The sequence below is a fragment of the Xiphophorus hellerii genome, chromosome 1, assembly GCF_003331165.1.
Source record: "Xiphophorus hellerii strain 12219 chromosome 1, Xiphophorus_hellerii-4.1, whole genome shotgun sequence".
Classification (NCBI taxonomy): domain Eukaryota; kingdom Metazoa; phylum Chordata; class Actinopteri; order Cyprinodontiformes; family Poeciliidae; genus Xiphophorus; species Xiphophorus hellerii.
Window position 1 is genome coordinate 18,243,573 of NC_045672.1, and position 7,315 is coordinate 18,250,887.

The window sequence follows — 7,315 nt, forward strand, 5'->3', positions numbered from 1 at the left end:
AATGTTTTGAGTTTCAAAATTGCTTGAATTGATGGAAAAGATTTGCACCTATTTTGTGTGTATGGTGGGACAATTCTAAATGTCTTTTTTCACCCTTTTCCTTTTCTCTGTGAGATTTTATATATTTTTCCATCATTCAAAATGTTAGAATCCATCATTAAAGTCCTCTCATTTCTGTCTGGAAACACTCACAAATTAAACCCAAACGCATAATACCCCACATCAAATCTTGTTGTGCATTCGGCGAATTAGGATAGGAAAAAACTAAATGAAATTCAACATTTTTTAATAAAGAATAATACATCTGTTAAAAAGTGTCAGGATGTAAGAATAGCTAATTTAGAATGAATGATGGAACCAGCATTTACATTAACAGTCCCATTCATAAGTCCATAAAAATAATCATTCTTTAAATCTATTACTCAGTTTCACTCAGCTTTCTCATGCACATTCATAAGTGCTTTAGCAGTAATGTGTACACCCAAGCTTTGAGTCATTAAAGATTCACAACTCTTTCTAGTGGAGAAGTGTGAGTAATGGAGTTTTCTAATCTTTTTTTTACCAGCTACCCGTGAATTATGGAGAGAAAGAGTACATGCAGCAAATCCTTGTCTATTTCTCATCTTCCTCTGATGTAGACTAACAAAAAACAGGTTTCTTATGTCCTTGTTTTCATACAAAATGATTCAGTCTGTTGGAGAAAGGTATAATAACACAGCTCTACCAAGCTAATTTTGACCATTTGAGCTTACATACAGGTTAATACTTTGAGAAAAGCATTGGAGGCTGCAGAAGATTTGAGACTGGGGAAGATTATTTCTTTTCCCCCAGCAGCTGATACACTAAAAATGCAAACAGAACTACAAATAACTAGTTTAGCTCAAAGTACATTCAGGTGTTAAAATGATCTACTCCCAGTCCAGTCTTAAGTTTGTTTAAAGTTAATGATTTGTGGCAAAATTTAAAATTGGTTTTCCCTCTCCACCCATTCTGACTGAGCTTGGGCTATTTTTCAAAGAAGAATGAACAAAATTGTGGAAAAATGAAAAAGTTGAAGGGGTGTGAATACTTTAATATGGCATTGTATACTGGCTGAAAATTTATACTTAGCAAAGTATTTGTGTGGTTGGCCAAAGCCTAATAACTTGCAGTTCTAAAACTAGTTACAAACCACAAACCTCTGAGTAAAATTTTACAAATTAATTCAGTCTGTTAAATCTGGATATGTTGTATATCTAAGTTACATTTTTAAATATTATTTTTATATATTTTCATTTGGGACCATTTCTTTTTTAAAACCTGAAAACATGTTTATTTTTGTAAGCTAGCGTTGGTCTTTTCTGTCACATCTGACACCACCACGTTGAATCACAACAGCACAAAGAAACCTATTTGTCTTTGTATATAAAATATATATACATTCATAAATCAATCATACACATTTAAACCCCCTAGCATCTTAGCTCGCATCGTGGACAGCACTCAAAGACTTATCAAAGTCTCTTAGAAAAAAAAAGGTTGAAGCTGTTGTAGCAGCAATCATTCTATGCAATCTAATGCAGCGTAATCGGCCGTACTATTCACACTGCAAAATCCTTATTAGGGTGGATTCTGCTGAATAATACAAAGAGGTGTTGTGAATTTGACACACTATCATATTACTTGTTCACTGTATAAATAAGTCAAATACTCAACAAGAAGATGAGACAACCTCTCTTGTCACTTGTCTTTTAGCGGCAAAACCATGCTCCGCTCTGATGTGAAGAGACTGCCGTTGGCTGTTGCTGGGTCAGCTGAGAATAGAGTTGTTTTCCTCATTTCCTCTCTTGTACTCCTGTGATCCCATGTTGGGAATGTATCAATGTCAGCACACTGAGTGTGTATGTGTAGGCGCCCAGCGCTTTGCCAATGTCTGATGGTCTGCCTGCAGTGCTACGCAGAGGGACAATAATTTGGTTTCTCCCTGTTTGGTTTCAAATCAATTTTGCAAACGTGACTTTCAAAGCAATCGAGAGACACAAGACATTGAAGGGAGACTGAGGGAAAGATTTTTACATAAATGATATTAAAATAAAGGGAAAGGGGAGAAATCTGATCTCAACGACTTTATTTTAAAACGTTTAATGTAATGCAGTCAAAATGCACATCATCACGCAAATAACTCTGCGTAGACTGATACTATAACGGAGTGTAGATACATTAGTTTTGATGTCATTAATGACACATGGTAAATTAAGAAGTGTGTGGCAGCAGCTGGGTGGCCTCGGTGTCCTCCAGATGTTGTCTGGGAGAAAGTGATTGACCTGCTAATGAAGTCTGGGATCCTCCAGTCAGCTTTTCTCCTCAGAGACAGTCTTTGACATTGACAGCAACACCTGTCTGTCTGACCAGCTGACAGTAAAACTGAAGACATACAGGACTTACCCTGAATCACACATACACTAAAGTATTCCTCTATGAATATGAATCTAATTTATTCTCTTCCCATTACACACCCACATTTACCAATGGAGCTATGAAAAGCAGCCTAAAAGGAGTGAAGACATTGCATTCGTGACTATCTGGAACCCCAGTCGTTTATCCAGAAACTTGGCAGAGAACCTGGCGACTGCCACTCTCTATAAGCAGCGAGCGTGTGTTTGTGGGTGTCTTTCCATCTTTGCATTTGTAAGCAGGGCACTGTGAGTCATTCTGGAGATAGTGGCCTCACCATGGCAGCTGGACAGGAGGAAGAGACATTTAAATTGGAGCACGGAGTGGAGGCTGACGACTGTTAGAGCATGAATTTGAATCAAAGCCATCACTGGGAGTTATTTTTGAGCCTGTGTCTGAAAGGAAAAAAAAAAATGTTTGGCTGGGGGAAAAAAATCACAGAGAATAAACAAGTAATTCTGATCTTTTCAGTTCACGAGACAAGATTTTTGCATATGAGCCAACAGAGGGCAGTATAAGGTAATGGAAGACAGTCACCACTGAACTGAAAGTGGAGAGTGGAAAGTTTATTTACAAATAACATTCTCCAGTTTGTAAAAAAGGTCATATAATACTGTATCTTATTACCATGACAATACATTCGCACACTGTACAGTACCATCTTTCCCTCTAATGAAAATACTCATTTGCTCCTATAAACATTCTTCTGGTTTTACTTCCTATTTACCCAGTATCTCTTTTTAATGTCCGTCTATTGCTGCAGCTTTTACTAAATATTTTTAGTCCTCTTTGCATCATTCTAGATGCACTATCCTGACCTGTGTCTTCCAGGAAAAGTCACATTGCAGAGTTGAGTCACTGTGGGAGTCATATGAGGACAGTTAATGGCATTCAGACTGCCTTAGTCCAAACGGATGTCCTGGGACCCTGACCCAGGGGAGCTGAGTAACATTGTGCTGCTGCAAAGTCACTTACCTGCATCACATGATGGCAGACAACAGAGACCTTGTATTTGGTATATTTTGCACAAACACATTTGATCAAAAAGAGAGAAAATATAGGTGGAAAAACATATGGATTTTACCTTAACGGAAAACAATCTCAACAGAGTAACAAAAAACAAAAATCAAAAGCTAGATAATAAAACACTTTAACTGATAAACAATGAATGAGAATGTCATTGAACAGATGAAAAGAGCATGGAGATCAGGTTAGATCCATTTCTTTGAGTTTGCACCTACTAAAGGTGTGGGCGTTATGAAATTTGACAGTAGCTGGCAGGAAGGACCTCCTGTATCGTTCGGTGAGACAGAGTGGTTGAATCATCCTGCTGCTGATTTTCTCTCTGGATTTGTCCAGTATTTCCTGGAGAAGATGGGTGTCATTTTCAGTCATTTGACAACTTTGTCAACAGTCTATACTCAGCCACCTCCTTCAGTACAGGTAGCATCATGCCAAAGAGACTCTGATTTCTTCATGTCTGTTCCTTTTCTTTTCATCATTAGACGTAATGCCTGCTCTCAAGCAAACCACAGCAATAACATGAGTACGTGTCATCACCGTGTTTGTAGGACTTGAGGATCTCTACATCAAATTCACCAATGTAGATGGAACAGGAAAGATGTTTTCCAAGGAAAGAAAGATGGAGAACATTAGAGTAGTTTCCCAAGTGTTGTTTTGTTCTTCAAATATTAGGACAGGAACTGTAGTAGCAGAAAACACTGATAAACTAATGGAAAACACTGACAGTGATTTAGTGGCTTCTAATCACCCCTAATTGCCTGCCGTTCACTCTGACCCAGCAGTGTTTGATTACACACACTCTCGTGCACCCGGACAAAACAAGCTGCACTTTCTGTCAGGCACTTGGAGTGATCTCCTCTACGATTTTGGCAGGCGATAATGTTAGACAGCTAGAGAGTTTATCACATTGTTCCCTGTCTTACACGAGGAAAGTGCAGAGTGTGCATTGTGGCCTGTGAAGCCACATAGATCTCTGCTGTGAAGTCCAACTTCTATCACTGCAAATCTGCTGAATCAACCATATTCAAGTGCTCCACATTCAGCTGTGTCTCCTGAAGATGTGCAGAGGGTGCAGAGAGAGGGGACCTATGATTAGAGACCAAAGATCTATGTTGAGCTAAGAAAGTTTAAAATGGCCAGAGCTTGGAAACCTTTAATTAGAGCTGTGCTCGGTTTTGGCCAAATCTTGGAAGAAGCCTACCATAAAAGAGAACAAAAGTCCACACATGTACGCAGAAAAATTCCTTTTCATAAAATGGTATCTAAATATAGTTATTGTTTGTGAATAGTATCAGCTTTGCTGAAATGTGGAGGCTTTATGCCGGCACATTTTTGTATCACTCTGTTTAATTATTATCATAGTCTTGGGTTCATCTTTGTCTTTATTCTTCAATATCAGTCCTTTACTTTTGCCTTTTATGAAGTTTTAGGGGTGCAAAGTTCCGGTGAAAAAGAAAAGTGAGCAGACAAAAAGTTTCAAATGAATTAAAAAAATTACTGGGACATAATAAAGTCAGAAAGATTTCTTTTATACACCCCTGTGGCTCCCGACTGCTCCAAAGACTGTTCTGCAATAAATTATTGTACAAATCTGCATAAATCCATGCATCATCATTCTCTCTTCTTTTCAAGATTATGCAGTTTTAGATTAGTTTTGTTCAGTTCAAAATTAAGCAGTTGTGTGCTAAAAGAAAAGCAGAAACAGAACAAGTTCTTTAATTGTTGTAAAGTTCACATTGTCAGATTGCAGAGTAAAACAACCTACAGTTCTGAATATGTGAAAGTTGCTTGTAGACGAGGCGCCATAATCTATCTTTAGCATGTTTTGAAAGCTTTTTTAGTTGGAGGATGTTTGAGTGACTGGTGACCCGGTTTACAGTGACACAAATGCTAGAGAACACACACATTCAGTCTGCAAAAGAAGGAAAAGCAATTCAAAACCAGATCTTGCAAATGGGCGGGCAGTGGACACTTTCAATCTTCAAGATAAAAATCCCATGCAATAACCTCCACTTAAGGGCAAATTGAAATTGTTTTGCAAATGATATATAATGTCATGTCAGGCAGGACCAAAATATTGTAACTCTACACTGCATTGTGTTGGTTTATAACATACATCCTGTTTATAGCAAACATGGGAAGTTGTGGAAAGGCTTTAAGGTCATGAATATTTTTATAAACCACTGTAACCTGTATTTTTGAACAGCTACGCAGCCCATTGTCGTACTATCATGTTACAATCTATGTTAAACTAACTCAACAAAACAATAACCTTCCATTTTTGGGGACTGGAAGTTAAAAGGAAATGAATAAAACATCTCATCCCCATTATTTTTTAGCTTTATACAAAAGTGTTTGACATCAGTGCATATAAGTTTCCAGGTGCATCACGGCACCAACAGCAAAGCTACCTGGTGTATGTTTTTATAACACCACTTGCTTTGATTAGACAGCTATATTTATTGCCCTGGAAGGGATGACAAGTTTTAATGCCACAACGTCAACCTTATGCTTTGAAAAGTTGTTCTGCTGGCACTGATTAAACCTTAAAACTGCTCTCAGTTCATCACTAATCCCTTCATGCCTTAAAACGGCTTAGATGTAACTCTTGCCTCATTTGCTATGCAAGGATCTATGAATATATAAATTGGTCCTGTTCTCTATCTTCACTGCTCGCCTGTAACTGTTCAATAACAGCTCCACACAATGATATTTCAGACATAAATATTTGAGCCCGTGACAACTTCTGAGGAAGAAAAAAATTAAGCAAATGATAAATGAGCACCTGCAAGTCAAGTGAACAGTTGGCAACTCCTAAAATGTTGCTGATGTAGGTCATCCATTATGTTTGTAAGACTGCAGCTTGGCCATCATGTCCAAATACTAAGAATGCATTTAAAATGTTAGGTAAACATGGTTCCTGATCATTAGATACTTTTTCATATTTTGTCTGGTGATGTACACAAACTCCAATATATCTTAATGGGATTTTATCTGATATACCACCACAGAGTTGTGCATACTTGTCGAGCTGAAGGAAAAGGATACATGGTTTTACAATATTTAGCAATAAAAAGTTTTAGTGCACCTTCAAATGTGTAGAACCACTTATTGCTGCATTTATAGCTGCTTGTCTATGTCTGTCTGTACTATAGATTCAAGACAGATTTTTTAAAATTCAATTCATCTTTCAAAACAAGTCAAGTCAGAGTGGATGAAGAATGTCTGTGAACAGCAAGACGCAAACAATCAACTGGATTCAGATTTTAAATAAGTCATTAAAACACATGAATATCCATTTATTTCAATCATTCCATTGTAGATCTGGTTGCATGTTCAAGATCACATATAACCTCATAAAAAAAGTTTTTCTTCCAGGATTCATAAACTTCATCAATATTCCCTTCAACTCTGACAAGCCTTCCTGACCCTGCCAGAGAAAAGCATCCCTACAGCCAGCATAATACTCCTACTGATACAATTTTACAGTACTTCTTCTTTTTTTACAGGGATGATGTGTTTTTTTTTTTTTCTTAAAGGATGAATTAAAATCCATGGCTATAGTTTATTTGAAACAAATTCAAGTTAAACCAAAGTTTTACATTGCAAGAGTATTTCTTTGGGCCTTGTACTTGTAAGATGCAGTTCAAGGGACAAATTTGTGTTTATTGCTTTCTCTGGTTATTTCTGTCAGTTATGAGCCTAACTGTGTTGTCACAGTTGAAGGGTATTCTAGAATGTCATATGTATCTGGAATATATGGTTGTCGTAATTGTAAAGTTATCTCCTGTATCAAGTGATTCTATATAGATTTTTTTAAAAGTACATTATGCATTGCACAGCATTGTGCATGTTGTTC